The sequence below is a fragment of the Macrotis lagotis genome, chromosome X (genome assembly GCF_037893015.1).
Source record: "Macrotis lagotis isolate mMagLag1 chromosome X, bilby.v1.9.chrom.fasta, whole genome shotgun sequence".
Classification (NCBI taxonomy): Eukaryota; Metazoa; Chordata; class Mammalia; order Peramelemorphia; family Peramelidae; genus Macrotis; species Macrotis lagotis.
Window position 1 is genome coordinate 590124413 of NC_133666.1, and position 23967 is coordinate 590148379.

The 23967-nt window shown below is 34.8% G+C and overlaps 1 long non-coding RNA gene across 2 annotated transcripts in view; it reads left to right on the forward strand.

Moving 5' to 3' along the window:
• Positions 1-23150: 23150 nt before the first annotated feature.
• The window catches only part of LOC141503065 (uncharacterized), a 205242-nt gene continuing 204425 nt past the window's right edge, over positions 23151-23967 (forward strand). For both annotated transcript variants that reach the window (XR_012472755.1, XR_012472754.1), the window contains exon 1: positions 23151-23419. This is a non-coding gene — a long non-coding RNA (uncharacterized LOC141503065). The remainder of the gene's footprint in view (positions 23420-23967) is intronic.

A 23967-nucleotide genomic window follows, 5' to 3' on the forward strand; every position in this document is an offset into this window, starting at 1 on the left:
TTTTCCTTGAATATGTAGATGTTTCAAGAATTTTCTTTTGGGGAGATTGGGGAGAATTGGTGGCCGAAGAAAACAATAAATGCTCCTTAAATGAAAAAAATAAAATAAAGCATTTTTTTTTAAAGAGAAGCATAGATGTTTTCAACATGGGTCTGTTTCCTGATCATATCTAATCATTTCTGAGGAAGAGCATAGAACAACTAATAGGAATACCAGAGAATTTCTTTCTTGAGCAACGAGAGCTCTTTAAAAAGATTTTCTGGTCTGTTGAGATGTTGGTATGTCAGAGTCATATTAGACCATCGTAAATGTCCAGACAACTAGGAGTCCCATATTGTCCCAGGAAGATTATCTTATTTCTCATGCATCTGGGAGTTAGAGTTAAGACTCCCAGGATGCTGGAATGAGACCTGCAAGATTCCAGACAAAGGAAATGCTGAGATGTCGTGTCAGGACAATATATTTCCATTGCTCTATGGAACTGGAAGGAAATGAATGATAGCTCTCCACTTCTAATAGCTTCAGAAGTTCCCTTGGGGAGAATGAATGTGTGATCTCAGTCATTAAGGAAGCATGTGCATTGCTGAACATGGAGATGCCTGACTCTTCTAACTAAGTCTTGAGTAGCCCCTTGAGGAATCTCAAGACCATATTTTATTATCTTTTTATTGCATGTAGTAAATGTACTTAAAGCCATAACGTGAGTATACTTTATTTTGGCACACAGTCAGGTCAAAAATCTTAGTGGGAAATGAGACACAAACTCTATTTAAAGGTGGGGGCAATTTACATTTTTTGTATTATCTATAAGTGATTCTTTTACATTAAAAAACTAAAACAACCAAAACTCTAAACCTAGACTAAAGGAAACTGGAAAGTTGCTGACTACAATTTCCAGAAGTCTTAGTTCTAGTTCTAACCATATCACTTCCTATTGAAAAAATTTAAAGACATATTTTTAAACTTTAATAGTTTAAAACTAGATTGTAAATTTTGGGGCAGACTAAACAATATCTTAAATTACCTATAATTGGTCATTGAGGTGAAGAGTAACTAGAAGACAACAACTAATGGATCTTGAGATTTTATTATACAAACATAAGTTAAGGAACTTTAGATATTTAGCTTGGGGAAGAGACCTAAGATAGTTGGAAATGCCTTGAAAATATGTCATTTGAAAAAAGGGTTGAGGTTCTAGGAAGGAACTATTATTCAAATATTGTGAAATGAACTCCTTTATGATTCAGTGTGTTTTTCTTCACTGGCAGACTTGAAACAAAGATTACTTGACCATTTAGGAGTAATCTATAAGGAAATTTTGTTCAAGTTTGAGATGGACCTCTGAGGTGTCTTCTAATGGTGAGATTTGTTAGTCCCAAAAGTAGATATTCTCAAATTTCTATGTTAGTTTGAACAATGACTGAATCTAAATCCTAAATGGGGTATGTAGACAACCAGCAATCTGGAACTTGGTAGAAGAAAAGATCACTCATAATGAGAATAAATAATAATAATAATAAATATTATGCATCTCTTTATTGACTGCAAAGCACTTTATAAACCTTTTCTCACTGGAGCCTCATAAACCTACCATGCAGATACCATATATATAGATAGATAGATAGATAGATAGATAGATAGATAGATAGATAGATAGATAGATAGATATATTCTTACCACTCTTCTGAAGGTGGGAAATCCTAAAAGAAGAAGATAGTGTAGCTTCACCTCTATAGGGAAAGGGAGTAGAGTGGGGTGGGCAAACAGAAGACTTTGTAAAATGCAATGATCAATTGTGACCTTGAAAAAGAGAGGACAAAATGACCTTCCTACTCTTCTTTACAATTTATTAATTATTGTCATTATGAGTGATCTTTTCTTCTACCAAAGTTACAGATTGATAGTGATAGTAGCTACAAGGTAGCAGGGATTCTTCCTGCATAAGAACCAGAGAACAGACTTGGAGAACAATAACCATATGTCTCTTTGGATCATTATTACCTTGTTAGAATCAAAAACTTATAGATTCCCTAGGACTAGCTATGAAAATATATGTATAAAAACCTAAAATTTGAAGTGGTACACTACCAACCCCAGGTGAGCAGAGTCCAACTTTAATATAAAGTTAAAAGTTAAGAAATAGGTTAGAAAAATGAGCAAATGACTAAAAAAAAAACCACCTGACAATAAAAGGCTACTATGGCAACAAGGAAGATAAAGATGCAAATCCAGAAGACAATAACATCAAAATATTTAGAAGCAAAGACTCAAAGAGAAATACAAATTAGATATAAGGCCAAAAATAATTTCTGAAAGTGCTAAAGAAGCAACAAAACAATGATTTTTAAAAACCAAATAAGAGTGATGAGGAAAAACTGGAAAAAAAGAAATGAGAATGATGCAAGAAAATTATGAAAAGAGAATTAATAATAACAAAAGGCGAAAATACTATAGAAAATAGCACCTTATAAAACAAAATGAGTTAAATGGAAAACTAGACACAAAAATTCATTTATGAAAATAACTCTTTAAAAAACAAAGCTGGCCAAATAGAAAAGGAGATACAAAAGCTCACTGAAACAATTCCTTAAAAATTATAATTGAATAAAAGGAGGCGGATACCATCAAGAAACAACAAAACAAAGATAAAAGAATGAGGGGAAGAAGAAAATATGAAATATTTCATCAGAAAAATAATATACCTAGAAAATAGATATAATTTAAAAATTGTAAAGATATCTGAAAACTGAAATAAAAAGATCATAAATATCATATTTAAGCTAAAGTCAGCATTAAAATACCTTGTTTCTAACACCCTAAATTCTTACAGCTTTTAACTACATATCCAATGCATAAACTGGAATGTATTATTATTATTTCTAATTTATATTTTATCTGAATTCAGGAGAGGTTGGCTTTTAGATTAGTCTCATCCTCTCTCCCTGCCCCCCCCCAAAAAAAAAACCTCCCTCTGCCCCTATTCAGGGGGAAGGATCTCAATATTTTAAAAATCAATAGAAATTAATTTCTAATCTCATCTGACTTCCAACTTCCTGGGTATTTGCTACTGCAAATGGGTTTCTGTGAATTGCACAAGGCAGAGATTAGTACTGCAGTCATGCCACCTCCCAAATTTGGGTCAGAATTTCTCACAATATCTCGTTCTCCCTTTTATTCTCCATTTTCCTCACTGTGAGATAAGATTTGTGTGATTTATTCCAATTCCAAGGAGGGGCTCTCAAATAAGGAGGGAGGGTGTGAATCTAACCCAGTTTGGATGTATTCCCATGTATTCTTTGGCATTAAAGTGTTTTACGCATCCCAGTTATTGCTATTTCTCTTCTTCTTACTTCCAATCCATTCTCCTTGTGTCTGAATATTTTCTCTCTCTCTCCTACCTTTATTGTTCCTTATTGTGATTTATATTGGCTCATCAAGAAGGCTTAGTTTGAACTTATAATTCTGTATGTTTGGTAATGATCACTAGGAGATGGTTTTCTTTTGAACCAGGTACCCACTTAGTTGTTAAAGTGAGATGCTTAAGATTAACTTGACCCATTTGTGGTCCATTCATTTGTAATTGGATCTGACACTAGCTGTGAAGCTACAGGCAAATCATGAAATCACTCTGAGTCTCATTTTTCTGTTTAAAATAAAACAATAAATTGGCCTTAAAGTCAAGAAGACGTTAGGTTTAAGTTCTGCTTCTGACTATTGATTGTGCCATGGACAAATCACCTAACCTTTCAATGTCCTAGGAAACTCTTTAAGATTAAAAATGTAAAACTTACGAAATATGAGCCACAATTGTGGGGAGTTCTTTCCCTGGAAGAAAGAAGTACATCCCCTTTCACCCCCCCAAATACCTACCTACTTCATAGAATCATTGTGAGGCTAAAATGAGTTAATAAATGTATGTAAAGTACTTTGCAAACTTAAAAAGTCTATGTAAATGTCAAGTATTAGTATAACTATTTTCCAATACTAAAAAAAATACTCTTTTTTAAAAAAAAATTACAAAAATAGGAGTAGTGAAAGGTGGACGCTGCAGAGAGTCAAAAGTTCTGAAAAATCCATTCTTGGCTTGGTTCACATTAGTTATATCACTTTGGAAATGTCATCCTACCTTGTAAGATCTAATTTTCCTTGTTTGGAGAGAATATGGAACTCAACATTTTAAAATACAAAAATATTAAAAATAAAAATATATTTTTGAAAAATGCTCTCTCACCAGTTTTAATAATAATTACTGATATTTACATGAAACTTCAAAATTTACTTCAGTTTTTACTCAGAGCATTATGTTTCATGTTATTTAGCTTGCTTTTTTCTATCTTTTTGGGGGACTAATATGGCTAACATGAAAATGTGCTTTGAGTGACTTCAGATTTTTAATTGATATATTGCTTGCCTTCTCTATGGGTCAAAGAAGAGTGGGAGAGAGAATTTGAAATTCAAAATTTTTAAATGAATGGCAAAAATAAAAATAATAGCTAACTTAACTAACAATTTGGAACAGCAGAGCCTTAGAACAAGTTTCCAGAGGTGGAAAGATGAAGTCCTTTGGGACATGGTTTCTTATCCAAGTGTCAAAGTGTATAAGAAGATGACTGTAGATTGAGAAGAAAGATGGTAATTAAATTATGAAACATTTATGTTATATCCTAATGACAACAGGGAATCACGAAAACTTTTTGAGCTTATGAAATGTGGCAACACAATGTGGTGGACTGAGAAAAGTGCTACTCTTGAAACTGGAAAACCTTGGGCTCAAATCCTGTGACTTAATAATGCCTTAATAGTGACTTAATTGTGCTCTTACTGACCAATATTTTCTTACAGAGTTCTAGAAGAGGATTATAAATGAAATCGATAGGGGTTCTGCTACAAGATTATGGTGCTTTGAAGTCAAAGGATTACATATTTGACCTGAGAAGAATTTTTGTGATAATCTAGCTCAACCCTCTTATTTTAGAAATGAGATCAGAAAAGTAAAATAATTTGATCAAAGTCATAGAAATAGTGAGTAACAAAGCTAGGACTCAAACTCAGGTGCAGTGACTCCAAATTCAGTCCTCTTGCAGTGGGTTGGTTGTTACCACATTGTTACGACAATTACTTTGGAGTGGTGGTTTCTGGTAGGGAAGAGGTTCCTTGAATCATTTTGAAAGGATAGGTCCAACTAAATTAGAACAATCCCCAAGTATCTACTATGTCCACTTCAACAAGGACTTAACTAAGGAACAATGTGGAGAACAGTAAGGTCTTAGAAATAAGAAAGGAAGAAGTGAGATGGATTCTGTCTTGATCTGCATTTCTGAAAGTCATCAAAGATAAGGCCTCCATTTAACTACATAACTCTTAAAAACATTCCCAAGGAAGCAGAGTAGAGGCCTAGGAGACTGTCTTCACATGTACACATTACTTTTTTCCCCCCAGAGGTCTAACAGAGAAACCTGTTGTGAGATGATGTATCAAGAGAAGAGTCAAGTCCAAGAGGATTTGTTTAAAACTTAAGTTCCAGGTATTGTCCTAGGTGCTAATCTTACAGAAAAAGGTGACAATGTTATCCCTATCCTGAAACCTTACATTATAAGAAGGAGACAGAATAGTAAAAACTAGAGATGATGCAACCAGCAAGTGCAAAGATGGACAGAAGATAAAAAGCTAGGAGAATATAGGTTACCAGACCATTAGGTCAAGCCAGGTAAATAAGCATTCATTTAGTGACTACTATGTGCAAGTATTTTGTTAAACTCTGGCAAGATACCAGTTCCTGGCAGATAATTGGTATTTAATAAATGTTTATTAATTGATTTATTGCTAGTGCTAAGATAGACAGTGAGTTCATGGTGGAACTTGGAGGAGGTATGGGTAGTAGAGATGCTCAGGCCCATGTCCAAGGAACAATTAGCAAAAAAAAAAATTTCTTACTCCACATTTCAGATTAAGGAATTTTTGCTGAGGAAATTCTGGTTAGACGTTACTTTCTGAGTCTTCTGTGCTAAACCGAAGGTCAGTCCATCAGTAAACTATTATGAAGTGCCCACCATCTACCAAGTCTTATATTAATCGCTAAAGATACAAAGTCAGAAGGGAAGAAGTCCTGACTTCAAGGAGATTACCTTCTAATGATGGTTAGGATCTCACTGAGATTCCTAAGTTGCAACAACTCACCAGGTCCCTAAACTTTTCTCCTCCCTGTATTCTAGCTTTTTTATCTGTCAATGAGAAAATGGCACCCTTACCCAGTTGTGACAGTAACATTGCAGGATATGAAAAAAATACTTTGAGAATCCCTTTATTCTGCATGAAAGCATAATATTAAAAGCAATTCAGATATAAATCCTATTGATAATGGATAAGGCGAACCATCTTCATCAAGTCAGAATACTTTGTTGTATCCCTGTTCTCAAATTGTTTAAAGCAGCTGGTGTCACAATGGATAGACTAGTGGGAATCAGGAAGATCTGAGTTCAAAGCTACTCTGATTTGTGTAACTTTGGCAAGTCAACTAATCACTTTCTGCCTCAGTTTCTTCAATATCAAATAAGATAATGAATGGTGACAATGCAATGTAGATGATACACTAGTACTTATGCCCTCTTTTCTCCCCTTCCCTGACTTCGTATAGCAAATCAGATAGTAGGGAGTGGAGAATTCATTGGTTATGGATTAAGGGAACATGGGCAAGAATCTCAATTTTGTCATTTAGCAGCTACATCACATTGAACAAATCACTACCCTTCTCCTGGATTCAGCATCATGTGGAAATGAGGTGGATGGACTAAATCAGTGGTTCCCAAATATTTTGTTCTACATATATATAACAATCATTGAAGATCCCAAAAAAGGGTTTATATGGATTATATCCAGGGAGATACTGGTAACTGTTTGACAATTGGCTCTCCAGGAAAAAAAAGTAGGCAGGACACACTTTTTAAGTTGAATCTATATTAAACTCCATTAGTTTCTCAAGTCCGGACAATCAGGAGCATAATAACTCAAACCCTGTTTTGTAGACTTTGAGCATTTATGAGGTATAAAAGTTTAAACTGAACATTTAAACTGGTACAAACTGGCTATAGCACACTTCTGGATATCTGTCAATATTTACAGGTTAAAAATTAATAAAATGTGCTATTTATCTATTCATTTAGCATAATAACAAACCTATTGCAGATTAATATCATTTATTTTTATAAAAAAATAACTGAATTTTCAAAAGAAATTAGTGATAAAGGTGGTATTGTTTAATACATTTTTGTAAATTTATTATCTGGTTTAATAGAATACAGTTATATTTTCATATCTGCTTCTCTATTCAATCTGTCGGAATATGTTGTTTTGGTTGAAGTATATGAAGAAAATCTGTCCTTATGCATTTGGGAAAAGGAGGAGTATTTTAAAAGTTAAGGCATATTTTATTGTTATTTTGAAAATAGTTTGGACCTTGTGGACTCTTAAAAGGGTCTTAGGAAATTCCAGGGTCCAAAGGACCACTTTGAGAATTTGAACTAGATAATCTCTAAAGCCCCTTTCATCTCTAAATCTTGTAAGTCTCCTATGGAATAGATTTGATTGTTTTTGTACCACAAATAGCAGTCAAGGCATTGCAACATTTCCTCTTTCAGAATTCTGAATTTACTCCATGAAGGATAATAGTGCCAGACACATTTTAAAATGTCCCTCCCTTATAGTACAACACACAGCTATACTGCCTGCCATTGTGACTAATTCAGATGTCATTTCCAAGTCAAATAATACATGCTGAATTTCAAACAAACTTTTCTTCCTATACTGCCTAATACATTTGGGAGAAATATATGCTATCCTGCAGTAGCCTTCTAAAATTGAATTTTCTGATGTTAGTAATCTTAAATCCAATCAAGGGAGAATTTTCTTGGAGTGAATGGTCTAATCCCTGTAGAGACGACCTCTCCCAGAAATCCTTGCCAATTGGTGTAATGTTGCAAGTTTTAAGTGATATTCTATTTCCTGAGATTTGCAAATTAATTAGGTATAGGACTATTTATTGACCTTGCAAAGACATCTGTTAGAGTTACTTCTAACCTAGGGTAGGGACAGTCTGACTTCTCAAAACCAGAACATGACATATTCAATTTATTTATGTTCAAGTAAAAGTTGGTTACAACAAATTCTGTCTACTGGGGTTTTAAAATAAATTGAAAGGGAATGCAATTGTGTCCCCAATCTTTGTTGTTTACTGTGCATATTTAATCCTGTGGAATGATATCAGAACTTTGATTCTGGGCTCTTTTTAAAGACAATCCAATTCTCTATCAAAATCATAACCTATCTAGCAAGCAAAATCCAGGAGCCTTCACTCATCCTAAATGTAACTACATTAATCCTAGCCCAAGAGTACATATGAATACATATAACACTGATGTCATCTTCTAACCAGCCCACTAGTGTACTGTTTTAACAACTTATTCTTCTCAGCTTGACAAATATAAACATTTAAATTCCAAGGTAATTTAAATTTAAAATCCCACACCAGCAACTGATAAGGGAAGATGGAATATTGAGTTTCAGCCCATATAAATAAGCTTTTCCTGAAGAACAAAGAATATTCTGGTAATGACTTTCATTTAGATAGCATATTTTACCCATAGGGAATCTGCACTAGTGTGGTGTACAAAGGAAATTTGAAAATATGTATTCTTTATAAATAAAAAATTATAGATGTGCACTCCTTTGTACCACATACTCTAGTGATTTCACACAGTTCAGTCAGACAGAGACAATTAGTTGACCCACATTCAGAGTTCTTGTTTCAGAGAGTGGAGGGGGTGGGGATTCTTATAAGTAGATTTTACATATAAATTTATGGAGTGTACAGTAATAGAAGGCTAGAGTTGGAAGGCACATAGCAATCATTTACTGCAACTCCTTCATTATGCAGATGAGGAAACTGATGCTCAAAGAGCTTATGACTTTCACAAGGTCATTAAAGAAAAAAAAGAAAATTGTGGCAGAATCAGGGTTAGAACTCATGTCTCCTGACATGAAATTTATCATACTTTCAATTTGATCACTATAGTCATACACACACACACACACACACACACACATACACACACACACACACACTCCAATGCTCCAGGAGGTCTCTGATCTCATCCATGTTAGTATTCCCTCTAAGAATTGAGGCATATTGCAACACATCAGTGCCTTCCAAACAGGGACAAATCTGGATCAAGTCTTCCCATATTTTCAACATAGTGGGTCCACACAAGATATTGGAAAAATTTGCCCATTTTATCTTAATTTTGTGTGAATACCTATGAACAATAAGGACTCTCTTTTGGTATCACCAAATAATAGTTTTTCCCCCTTTTCTTCTGAGATCTAGCTAGCTACCTATTTTAGTGGGGAAGAACTATCTACTTCAAGCATGTGAAAATTTCTCCCTGGCAGAATAGGCAGATGAGAATGAAGGTGACTGAAGCAAGTACTATGGTGTGCTTAGAGCTTAATCAAACATCAGAGATGATAAAGTTATCTACTGCATTCTGGGCCATTGCCATTTCTTTTGACTTTCATTTTGCCACTGTAATGACTCTGGAAGAGAAAGTGAGGTTGAAAACTTTGTGCAATTTTGCCTCACTTAAATCTAATTCACACATGAATCAAGACATCATACATGTTGTCATTGATATTCTTTGAAAATGGAGGACAATGTCTATCTACTAGTTTGTAACACTTACCAGCTATTCACAATTGTTTTGTCTCTCTCCAAAGCCCTTTGGGTAATACTTTACTTCAATTGTCTAGTGACTATAATATCACAGGACTTGAAACTATAAATTATCCCTTCTACATATATATATATATATATATATATATATATATATATACACACACATACTCACAACATTTAAGTACTTGCTTTATGAAAACAGTTGTACTATCACTAATAGGCTGAGCTCACTAATTCATAGGGTTTATATTCTAATAGGGAGAATAAGAATAAATAGGCATAATAAAATATCATTAATCTATCAGAGGCTTCCAGAAACAAAATTCTTTATGACATATAAAGTTTTATACTGACTGAACTACTCAGTAAAGATTTTATGGGGGATGTAAGATATGAAGTAGATTCTAACAGACGAATAGGAGAAAGAAGGAATTTCTGATTATAGAGGACAAAAGCATGAGAGTTTAATGTTCAGAGTTCCAAGAGAAGTCTAGTTTGGCTCCAGCAAAGTGTCTGTGGAGAGGAATATAGGATAGAAGACTGAAAAGGTGAGGTACCAAGAGATTAATATTCCTGGGGTGTTATTCCATCATATGTCATGATCCTAAGTTGGCATTTTCCTTCTTTCAAGGGTCCATTCTGGACCACAAGGGATCAGAATGTTTGAACTTTACTTGATAGGAATATTTTAGAAGAATTTTAAGTAGAAAAGTGATATGACCAGATCTGTGTATCTGAGAAAAAAAATACTTTGGCACTGATATGAAAGATGAATTGGATAAAGGAGTTGTGATGTCTCTTTAAATGGGCTATTCAAAAATCTAAGGAAGTGATAAGGAAAATCTATAGTAGGTTGTGACAGTGGAGAAAAGAAGAGGTGAGAATTATTATAGAACATTTAAAGGAGCAGTCCAAAATCAATAATCAACAGGATATGTGAGGTGGGGAAAGGGGGAAAAGAAAGATAACCACAAAGTTCCAAATTTAGAAAAATAGAGAATTAGAATTATCAAATATGAGGGGAAAGAGAATTATCTTGATATTAAGCATATTCAAGTGGGAATGCTGATGAGACATACTGGTAAAGATGTTAGGAAGCTGAAAATCACAGGATAGTTAAAGCTATGAAGGACTTCAGAAATCATTCTAGTTCAATCTCTTCACTTCACTGATAAGGCACTGATACCAAAGAGTTAAAGTGACCAGATGACAAAAACGTCTAGCCCAATAGTTATAGATAATAAATGACCAAGTTATGACTCTAAGCAATCCTTGGATGTCAGCCTCAGAATCTTGTCACTTAATCATACTAGTCTGGGTCTCTTTGAATTTTTCTATTACACATATACACAACCAATCATCCGTCAGTCTGGCAATGTTTGTTACTTGTCTAATATGTTTCAGACACTGTGCTAAGGGGTAGGGGATACAAAAAGATACAAAAGACAATACATGTCCTTAAGAAATTTACAGTCTAATAGATATACTTCAATGATGTGGTGATGATGATGATGATGATGATGATAATAATAATAAATAATGTTAATGAGTTGTTCTTCCATCTTGAAGCCCATGATATCAAGTAAATGATGTCACAAAGTGCATGAAATTTGGATTAAAGTGAGGGGGTATTGTACAAAGACACCATTTTTACTATCTCTTCCAGAACCCTCTGAACCCAGTGACCTCATAAAATAGGAATAGACTGACTGGCAGTGGTCTGCAGACAATGAGATAACCTTGGTCTTTAGATGTAGGCCATTCTGATAGTAAAGAGGCACCTCAGTTCTTAGGCATCATCAGGTTTAGGGGGGTTTAAATTAGCGACATTCAATCAAAGTTCCACAATTGTTAGCAGAACTCATTTAGATCCTCATCCAAGCTTGCTAGGTAACAAATCTTCACCAATAGGGTATACCCAATGTTTGAAACTAGTTCCACTTATGCCAGGCAATAAATTCCCATTAGTAGGGTAAAACTATCCTAACTGGTCTGAAAGCTGCCCAGTGGGTCATGAGAATACCACCACCAGATTATTGGTTGGAGCAACATCATCTATAGTATCTGATCATCTTCTAACCTCTGACTTTTGTTCTTGATTAATGTAAACATTTTTGCCAAATGATTTTCCTCTGGTCTATCTTGCATCAGTTCAAGAAATTCACCCTTAGTGGCACAATACGAATGCCCCAGATCATCCTTCTTAATTATGGCCCCAGTTTTGAAAACCAACAAAATGACCCAGCATCCTTATCCATTTTTTTCTAGCAAGGTATCCAAGTGATTCAGGCATGATTTGATGAACCTAATTTTTTCCAAGGAAAAATTAGACCCTGTGGAACCCTCAGTTAAGAGATAGATCTATCATGTCATCCATAGATAGATCTATCATCTCATCCATGTGAATTTTCTTTGAAATGATGAAAGTTTATCACACACATTCATGCCTGTTCATTTGCACAACCCAAGATCAATGGTGTCAAGCTCAAATAAAAGCTGGGGACCACTATACCTTATACAAATATCTCCACAAGCCACATATTAACTTAGAAAATAATATTCTTTTTATTTGCAAGGCAATGGGGTTAAGTGGCTTGCACAAAGGCCACACAGCTAGATAATTATTAAGTTTCTGAGGCCAGATTTGAACTCAGGTACTCCTGACTCCAAGGCCAGTGCTCTATCCACTGCTCCACCTAGCTGCCCCAGAAAATAACATTCTAAAATTATCTATGTTCTACTATATTTTTCTTTATTTCCCAATTATATTTTAATATGGTTTGACTGCAATGTGAGTCTTGACCATATCTTTTCACAAGTTTGATATGAATCCACCCAAGGGTGAGTTTAGGATCCAAAGTAAAAAATGATCTCTTTGAAACTGAGTCAATCATCCCTATACAAAGATACACATTTTTATTGCCAGTTTAATCAAAACCAATGAAAAGTCAATTCACTTTGTAAGAAGAGTATCAAGCAATGGATATGTGAAGTTGTCTGATAGAACTCCATCAAACAACTAAGAATTTTTATCTACTAAATAGCAGGTATTGTGATAGATGTTGGCATTACAAATCATGAAGTCCTTCCACTGAAAGAATTTTTGCACTGTTTGGCTAAGCAGAGAATGAGAGAACTGACATTCAGGTATATGTAACATAACAAAAACTGTAGCAGGAATACAACACTAACAACCAGGAAAGACATCATTTCTGTAGGAAATGATAACTGAACTGATGCTAGGTCTACTGAGAGGTTAAAGGGAAAATAGAATATACTCCATGCATGGGGACTGGCATTTGCAAGGAGAAGGAGCAAGTCTGGAAACTACGTTGGAGACATATTGTGGAGGATTTAAAATGCCAAGCTAAGGAATTTTTTTTCATGATGTTTTAAACAAGGAAGTGATGTGACCAGACCTATGCAAGCAAACCAGTTAATATGAAGGAAATATAGGGTTCATCAGGTACATCAACTAATTTCACAAATGAGAAATGGAGGCACAGAGAATCTATATCACATAGTCACATAGGTTGTGAAAAATCCAGAATTAGTATGGAAATGTTCTAACTAGATTCTTCTGACGAACATTGCTATTAAACATATACCTTCTTAGAATGTGCTTGAAAGGCCCGGAGGTTGAAGAAATTCACTTCCCTTCTTAAGAAAGACAGAGAAATATTTTCAAATTAGAAAATAATTTATCCTGTGAAATAGAAGCAAGAACCAGCAGTCCCAATAAAGTTTAGTCTCCAAAAACTGAATATATGCTATAAGGCAGGTGTAATATAAATGACCTTGCCACCATAGGAACTGAAGACATGTGATTTCACTGACATGAGGAATTCCCTCCTGTTGCATTTTTGTGAGTTCTTTGTTATGTGTGATCTTAGCAAATTGCTGTACGGCACTGAGAGGTTCAATATGTTTTAAAGGAACTTTCACCTATGTCTTTTTATTTTGAGACTGGCCCTCTTTTTACCATACAACATTGTACTTCATGAAAATATCTGTAATATCCTTACAAAGATTTTGTAAATCTCAAATGAGAAAATTCATACAAAGAGCACTGTCAAACCCAAAGTATTGTATAAATATTATCTTGTTATTATAGGACATGAAGTCATAAATAATAACTAATCATAAAGTTTATATGGTACCATAAGTTTTATAAAACTCTTTGTATTTATTCTTCCATTTGATTTTCACAACTTTGTGGGAAAGTCAGAAGAATAAACATCCATTAAGAACCCACATTAAGGGGTAGCTAGGTGGTATGGTGAATAGAGTACTAGCCCTGGAATCAAGAGGACCTGAATTTAAATCTGACCTCAAACATTTAATAATTACCCAGCTGTGTGATTTAACACCATTGTCTTGGGAAAAAAAAAAGAAAAAAGAACATACATTAAGTACAAACCAAGCCAAGTAATTTCCATAATAATTTACAAACATTTTATCAGGCTCCACAAATATTACTGGGACTGATAGGTGGTGCAGTGGATAGAGAACTGACCCTAAAGAAGTCACCTCCCTGAGTTCAAATCTGGGTTTAAGACACTTAGCTGTATGACTCTAGGCAAGTTAATTAAGCCTCAGGTTCCTCATCTGTGAAATGAGCTGAAAAAGGAAATGGCAAACCACTCTAGTATCTTTGCTTAAGAAAATCCAAGTGGGATTATGAAAAATCAGATATAATTGAAACAGTGGTACAACAACAATACAGATTTTATTACCTCCATTTTACAGTTGAGAAAACAATCTCAGAGGGATACATGAATTACCCAAGGTCTTACAGCTAGTAAAGGTTAAGACTTTAATCCAGGAATTCCTGACTCCAGGTTTGGTGCTCTCTCCAAAACAATGCATCACCTCTAACATATATTGAAGTGATATAACATGCAAATTAATTATTGTTTCATGCCATACAACTTTTAAATGGAGTGTGTCGTCAGTGGGATAAATCTTCATCTCCATTTGTACTCATGCATCTATTTAATGACTAAAGTACAGGCCAGGTTGATACCTGTAAACAGAAAAGAACAATTAGTTCAGTTATTCATTAATGTGCTACCAGTAAAGGATAATTATTCATTGGCTAAACTATCCTCATGGGCAGGATTACAGCTGTCATCCTCTTCCATGTACAGGTGCACCAGAGAAAGGACTTGGAATGATGGTTGGAGGAAGGAGAAAATTTCTGTACATGGTCCTTTCCAGTAGTTATTAGTTTTTAGGATTCTGCAGTCTTTTTGAACTATGTGGGATTTTATTTCATTGTCTGTTTTTGACTCAGACCTGTGTTTTGATAAATGAAGAACTTCCAGTATAGTAACTCCCTTCACCAAAGTAAATTGTTAACTCCTCTGTAACTTATGGTCTTGGGGATACCCTGTGTATTGAAGGGCTGTTATCTTTTCAGATAGACAACTAAAATACATCAGAAGTAGGACTTGAATATCTGGCTTTTCTTTACCCAATTCCCAGTCATGTATATAACACTTGAAAGTAAATGGAGGGGGCGGCTAGGTGGCGCAGTGGATAAAGCACCGGCCCTGGAGTCAGGAGTACCTGGGTTCAAATCCAGTCTCAGACATTTAATAATTACCTAGCTATGTGGCTTTGGACAAGCCACTTTAACCCCATTTGCCTTGCAAAAACAAGTAAATGGAAAGGACCCGAGTTTAATGCTTTCTCTACCAAATACTTCCTCTTTGTCCCTGGGTAAACAATTTACCTCTCTCAGAGCATAGGGACATTTTTCCCATGTGTAAAATGGGGGTGGGTGTTGGACTAGATGACTTTTAATCAGTTGATGAGAAAGATGATCTAAGAATAAGAAGTTCAGGGGATAAAATGAATAGAAATTTCATCTTTTGAAACATTCCCCTGACCAAGATGATATTAAGATGTGACATCTGCCCCATGCCATTCCATTAGTCTTGAATTCGTCACCTCTATCACACTATCAACTCTGTGCTTTCAAAATGGGGTCTCAGGTATTAAACTATAAACAAATTACAAGTATAGTTAATTACTATGAAAACACTCATTATTCCCATGGTACTCTTGACAGAACCATTCATAAAGCATTCTGCCATGCTTTTGTTTGACCATAAATATACTGGAGACTCAATACCCTTAGTGACATGGTTGATAATATTAATAGTTCAAATTTCTGCAGCACTTCATAATTTTCAAAGCAGCAACCTCACAAAAAAAGTCAGTCTTATGACATGAATGGAGAGCTGTCCATGAAGCCAAGAAGACCTGTGTTTGAATTTTACCTAACACATACTACCTATGAGACCTTGGGAAGTCATCTCTCAATTCCATAGGAAATCCTCAAGAAATGTAATCTTCATATAGGAAGTTTCAGCATCTGAGAGTTTCTATATTAATGAAACTTCAGGTTTAGTCCTCAATACTTATCTTTACAACCCAGTGAGTCATGAAAATTATATCAATTCTATTTATAGATGAGAAGAGGAAGGCTCATAATAAATTAATGAGTTGTCTATTATCACATAGCTATCAGGTGGAAGAAATGAGACTCACACCAAAGTTTCCAGAAGCCAGGACCAGAAATCTTTCCATTATACCATTGTATTTCTGAGGTCACAAATTTATCATCCTGGAAGACCACCTAGTCCAATATTTTCATTTAATATATGAACAAATTAAGGCCTTAAGAGCAAAGGTACTTAGCCAAGTGACACAGATAGCATGTGACTATGTTCAAACTAAACAAGGACCCCTGGTTCCTGGAGCTGGGCTCTTTTTGCTTTGAAATTCCATTCACTAGCTGGCTAGTGTACAGGTGAACCCACACATCAGTGTTATTATCATTATCCAGGCATTGACTAATTTTCTTTCTAATTACATCAAATCAAATGCAATTTGGGAACAGATAGTCTTTAGCCATCACCATTTTGATTTTATGTGCAAATAGACACTTTTCTCATATTTTATTTTTTGTTTTTATTCCCCACACACCCATTTTCATTATTCTGAATGGAATGAAAGTCTTTTTCACCACTGCAACATAATTTGGGGCTTTATTCTCATAATAACTTCAAAACATTAATCTGTGTTTCTCCCACATTTCCTATTCACATGATTTTGTGTTGTTAGATATAATTACAAAAAAATACAGAAATTAGATGTGCCCTTATTTCCAGGACCCAACTTTCTCCCTTTCCTCTGTATAATCAACTTGGTATAGGTTTCTTTTGTATGTGTCTATTTTAATTGTATTATTCTTTTTTCATTGCTCTTAAATGCTCATGGTCCAGACCAAACATATAACAGCCAAGCCTGAACGTTTTTCTCTACTATGCTAATTATATGTCACTCATCAGCAAGGCAGCTAATGTTCCATTCTGATGCCAACTGGAGCTCAGTCAGTGCTAAAAAGAGAGTTTGGGTTGATTCTCTTATCTGATACTTGTAAAATTTCTCCAGCAAGCTGTTTGGCTGGAAATGGAGACTAACTCAGAGAAAGTTTTATGTGGCTTTTTTTTTTCAAAGTCTCACCTCCCTTTCCCCAGTGTAGAAAATGTATAACATTCTCTACCTCTGGAATGCTTCTTTTCCAATCAGTTTATCAGTCAAAAAACATATTAAATTCCTATTACTTATCAAATCTTATGATCTAGATACTGATAATTTAATTTAATTCCAAGGGAAGAAAAAGTATGCTTTTATATATACTTATACATGTGTGTATATAAAACATGCAAAATAAAAGTTAATTTCTTAGAGGATGCATTTACAGTAGGAAGAATCAAGAAAGGCCTATTATAGGAGATAGTGATTGAACTGATATTTAAAGGAGGCTAGATACTTAAAAAAGGTATGATGTCTTTGGCTTATGACTTGTTCTACTATGAGAGACATACAACTAGTATTTATTTGCTGTTGGTTGATTATAAGTGTGTATGTGATTACAGCTCTTTATTGAGAATAACTTGGTGGGCAAGTAAAAAAAGTGAGTGATGTGAAAGTAAGGCATATAGTGATCAGGTCAGAGACACAAAGGACATGGAGGAGAAGGGAGGATTTTCTAGAAGGACTGGAAAAGAAGTGCAAAGAAGTCCTCTGGTCTAAGTGAAAGACCGAGAGATCTCTTCATACTAGGCAAATTAATAGGGTTCTTGGACCTGGTTGAAGATTTGAGGTAGAGACTTAGAGGCACTTAAATATTTTTCCCTTAGAGACAGCTTGGGTAGGCTTAGGGAACAGAACATTTCTATGAGAAGGCAACCCAGCGCCTTCTATTTCCACCTTAATACACAACAATGAGGAATGAGATGAAATCCTAGAATGATGCAGTGGGGAGGAAATAATCTGCACAAAACAATGCTTGGATAGGATCACTTTGCCCAGTGGATAGATTTCTGAACCTGAAATAAGGGAGACCTTAATTGAAATTCAGTCTCAGACACAGTGTGTAAGTCACCTAAATTTTGCCTGCTTCAATTTCCTCATCTGAAAATGGAGTTAAGATCTCCAGGGTCTTTGTAAGATAATATTTGTGAAACTCTTATAAATCTTAAAGTACTAACTAAATACTATCAATATCATCTACATCTTCATTTTTATCATCTTTATCTAGCTTTCATTTTGTTTTGTTTTATAAGCAAATAAGTCTCTAAACTAAAAAGTAAATTCTTTTAGGACAGATGGAACATCCTGTACTGCTTAGCACAATATTGTTATTCCTAGCACTGTGTTAAGAATAAACTGAATACTCAGTAGAATTTTTCAAACCAATGAAATTCAATTCACCAAACAATTATCAAATGTACTATTTGCAGCAAATTAGACTAAGCTCTAAGCTAGGTACATCATCTAGTCAAGAAAGTTCTGACCCTCACAGCACTTACAATCTAGTTGGGAAATGTGCCATGCAGACATATAGCTATAAATATAATTATTTATGTTTGTACTATATATAAAAGTTGTATAACATAACATCATAGATTATAGATCATGTTGTATACTACCTAGTATATAAATACCCAATAAATGTATAGAAGAAGTAGTCAGAGTACTTGCTTTAGCATCAAGAAGAAATGTCCATGTGTTACTTTTGAAACTGATTACCTGGATCATTCTGGGCAGCTTACCCAAACTCTTTAGGATTTTGGATACTCTCTAGGACATATTAGCTTATAGAGGGATGAAATATGTGTTTCTACAAGGAATTATTACACTGAGAAGGAGAAATGCCATACCTGAGGAAATCATAGACCCTTAATAGGAGTACATCAATCGGGTAGCTATTGGCAAAAGGTTATTGTGAAGTTAATAAGGAAATAAGGTTAGTTTCAAGGATGATGTAAGGTAGGGTATTAAAGAGCATGAAGTCTGATATGATTTTAGTTAAGTTTTAAAGAATGAGTATGAATTAGGCAAGTTGAGGAAAATAGGGAGGAAACTACAGGCATAAGAAACTGCATGGACTATGGCATTCATATTTGAAGTAAGCTCCCAGTTAATATACACTGATTCTTTTGATCATGTTGATGATAGCTGTCCTTTGTTCTTGAAGACTATGATATCAGAGAGGTGATGCTATGATATGCTCATGAATAAGATTTGAGTGAGGAGTTGCTCCTCCAGATATGAATCAAGATGGCTGGAGATGGTCCTGGATGCAAGGCATTCAGTGTTACGTGACTTGCCCATGGTCACTTGGTGAGTGTCTGAGACTGAATTTGAATTCAGGTCCTCCTGACTTCAAGACCAGAGCTCTACCCCTGTGCCATCTAGTTGTTCTAAACTTCTCACAAATAACAACTATAAGTAAAACAAAACATGCTTTAAAGATTGTAAGTTTATATATAGATATAGATATATATGTACATATAGATAGATAGATAGATAGATAGATAGATAGATAGATAGATATAATCTCATTGGATTCACAAAAGTCTGAAATAAAAAAAATTATTCTTTTCATACCCATTGTAGAGATGAGAAAACTGAATCCCCAAAAGGTTATGACTTGGTCACATTGCTGTTAAGTGAAGGGTATGTCCTTTGAATACAAGGGTATGTACTCCTGATACCACTTTCTGTGTTTTCTCTATCATACATAATGTATTACTTCTAAAAGCTCATAGGATTATAAATTATAGATTTACATCTAGAAAAATTCTTTCCATTTTCTAAATGAGGAAAGAGAAATCTAAAGAACAAAAATGACTTCATTTTTTTCTTTCTTTTTTTCTTTATTTTCATCCATATGCACATGTATATTTTTAAGTTACAAAATTTCCTTCCACCCTCCCTTCCCATCCTCCTCCCCTCAGCAGTGAACAGTCAGCTTAGCATTGAACATACATAATTTGATAAACATGTTTACAGTTTAGTATTAGTTATTTTCAGTATGAGGAATTAGGATTAAGGGAAAGAGATACATAAGAGATAATTTTTATAGTGTTCAGATTCTGAAGGGTCGGTGTTTGTGTGTGTGTGTGTGTGTGTGTGTGTGTGTGTGTGTGTGTGTTATTTTGTCTTGTTTTTCTTCCTCTGGATGGGGATAACATTGTCCATGGCCGGTCTAATACAGTCATCCTAGCTCTCTGGACTGCTGAGAGGAGCTGCTTTCATCAAGGTTGTTCATCTTACAATGCTGTTGTTAATGTGTACATTGTTCTTTTAGTTCCGCTCCCTTCACTCAGCATCAGATCCCATAAGTTATTCTATGCTTCTCTAGAGTCCGACCATTTATGGTTTCTTATAACACAATACAGTATTCTATTTTATGTACCATAACTTGTTTAGCCATTCCCCAGTTAATGGGCATCCCCTCAATTTCCAATTCTTTGCCATGACAAAAAGGGCTGCTATGAGTATTTTGGAACATGTAGAACTTTTCCCATTTTTCATAATTTCTTCTGGCTATAGACATAGAATTGGAATTTCTGGGTCAAAGGGTATGAACAGTTTTTTTGCTCTTTGGGCATAGTTCCATATTGCTCTCCAAAAAGGTTGGATCTGCTCATAACGCCACCAACAATGCATCAATATTTCAATCCTTCCTCACCCTCTCCAACATTGGTCATTTTCCCTTTTTCTCATCTTGGCCAATCTGATAGGTGTGAGATGATACCTCATTGTTTTTTTAATTTACATTTCTCTAAACAATAATGATTTGTAGTATTTTTCATATGATTATATATAGCTTTAATTTCTTCATTTGAAAACTGTCTGTTCATATCCTTTGACTAGCAATTGAATAATGACTTGTGACCCTATAAATTTATCAGAACTCCTAGTTGTGAAGATTGTTTCCCAACTTTCTTCTTTCCTTCTAATTTTGGTAGCATTGATCTTATGTTGCAAAACCTTTTTAAATTTAGTGTAGCCAAAATCATTCATTTTGCAGTTTATAATATGCTCTACTTCTAATTTTGTCATAAATTTTTTCCCTTTCCATAGATCTGATATATAATTTCTTGGTCTATTAATTTATCTAGGGTGTTGCTCTTTATGTCCAAATCCTGTACCATTTTGACTTTATTTTGATATAGCATGTGAGATATGGATCTATGCCTAGTTTTTGCCATGCTATTTTCCTGTTTTCCCAACAATTTCTGTCAAATAGTGAGTTATTATCCCTGAAGCTGATGTCTTTGGGTTTGTCAAATAATAGATTGCTGTAGTCAATTACTGCAGTTTCTTTTGAATCCATTGATCCAATACTCCATTTCTTAAGCAGTACCAGGCAGTTTTGATGACTGCTGCTTTATAGTATAGTTTTAGATCTGGTAGAGTTAACCCACCTTCCTTTACATTTTTTTCATCAGTTCCCTTGCTATTCTTGTAAAGTGACTTTAAACTACTAGTCATTTTTCAGAGATGAAACTTAAGCCTGATCTTCCAAACTCCAAGAGCATAATTATTATTAATTATTCTTTGTTGGCTCTTGAATTAAATATAGGGTCTCAACTTACTCCCTCTCTCTACTTAAAAGAAAAATAACTCCTCCCCTCTCCAAACTCAACTTTATATTCAATCCTTCCAAATGCAAACTCATTTTCCTGAACAGATTAACAAAACTGCATATATTTGACACCCCAGTGTCCAGATTCTTAAATAATATCTAAAACTATTGTTAAGGTTAAGTTGGGATGCTTCATAAGTAGGCCTGGAAAATAATTGACCACTTTGAAAAGCTGGGAGTGCTATCTAACAGAATGCACCTTGCCATGGTAGGGGTGAGTAATCAATAGTTTTCTTTTGTTTTTTTACAATTTCTTTTGTATTCACCCAGAAGGATGAAATCTTATTTGGATGGCAGGTATAGAGGCTTAGCTATGATTCTTCCATTACTTCCTTTATTACTAACTTTTCTTTTATCTTTCATTCTTATTCAAAGCTTAGTTAATTCCCCACAAAGCAGCAATTAATTTCTTAAGTATAACTTCCATGTCCATTAAACCCTTTCCTCTTTTCACATACCATTTTCTCCACTCTTTAGAAGTGTGTGTCTCTCCCTCCTACCCCACTTTTGTCTTTGGTCTTCTTTTATCATATCTATGACACAAAATGACTTTAATCAAGACCAATAAGTGCAAAGAATAGTGCCAGTCATAAAAGTGCATCATGGGAAAAACAAAACAAAATATTAGCACTGAAGTGAACTTGGACATGATTCAGAATAATTAGGTTCTAAAATTTTGAAAGTGCTCACAAGTCTCCTATAGCATCTCCATAGAAGCTCCTCCAAGCATACTATTTTTTTTTCTAAAATACCAACTTTCTGGATAAAAAAACATCAAAAAAGAAATAAAAAAATAATACACTACCTATTTCTTATCCAGTATCATTATTTCATTACTGGTGTTACAACAGCACTGTTTTTATTTGCTGCTGCAGTTATTCAGTCCTTTAATCCTTATGACTCTGTGGACCATAGGATTTGATGGAATTTTCTTGTTCCAGATGCTGAAGCAGGTTGTCTTTTCTTTCTCTAGTGGATTAAGGCAGGCAGAGGTTTAGTGACTTGCCCAGGGGTACAATGCTAGAAAGTGTCTGAGGCTATATTTGAACTCAGGTCTTCCTGACTAGAAGCCCAGCACTCTATTCACTAAATCACCCAATGCCTCCTGTTTTTTCTCTCAAACACACACGCACACACACACAAACACACACACACACACACTCACACACATAAAATATATTTTAAAAGGGAAAGGGTATGTACATGTGTGTATGTACATGTTTATTTATACACATATGCATGACTCTGTAGACACATACGTGTGTGTTGTTTATCTCCTGAATGTGAATGTACAAGATTACAACTCCATTATTATCTAGGTTTTGTGGACCAATCTGAGAACCTAACCAATATTTATGATGGTTTCCATGGTGAAATGCATTCTGAGTTCTAAACAACCAACTTAGAATGACACTTCTGGAACACAAACTGATCATTGGTTGGAGACTGCTTGCATCCTGGAGGATTAACAAATTGATTATAAATGATTAATGACCTAAGCAGGGATTAGAATATGAGATTACTCAGCTAGCCAAGAAGAAATAGGACACAGTACAATTTTATTTTGAAGGAGTTCAAGGTAAAGGAAGTTTTTGAGAGACATAAAAGCATTGCAAGTTTTTAGAAAGAAAAGAAACAAATATTTATGAAAGAGTTACTATGTGCTAAGCTCTGTGGTAAGTGTTTTACAAATATTATCCCATTTGAGATTCATAAAATCCCTGGAGGTGGATACTATTATTGCCTTCATTTTTATAACTGAGGAAACTAAGGAAAACAAAGGTAAGTGACTTGCTGAATGTCAGGCAACGTATGTCTGACATTAAATTAACTTAGGTCTTTTCTGACTCTAGAAGCAGTTAGCTGTCACAGTGGTTAGAGAGTTTGGCCTGAAGTAAGGAAGACCCATCTCCCTGAGTTCAAATCTAATCTCAGGTGATTTCTAGTTCTTTGACCTTGGGAAAATCACTTCACCTTGTTTGCCTCAGTTTCCTCATCTGTAAAATGAGCTGGAGAAGGAAATGGCAAGCCACTCTAGTATCTCTGCCAAAAACCCCAAATGGGGTCACAGAGAGTCAGACATAACAGAAATGACAACATTACCTTCTGATTTCAAGCTCAACACTATCTGTACAGGGCCACCTACATAGGCTGAGCTGAGAGATCGCTTAATCCAAATCCCTAATTCCATGAAAGATATTCACAAAAGCACAAAGTTAGGCTG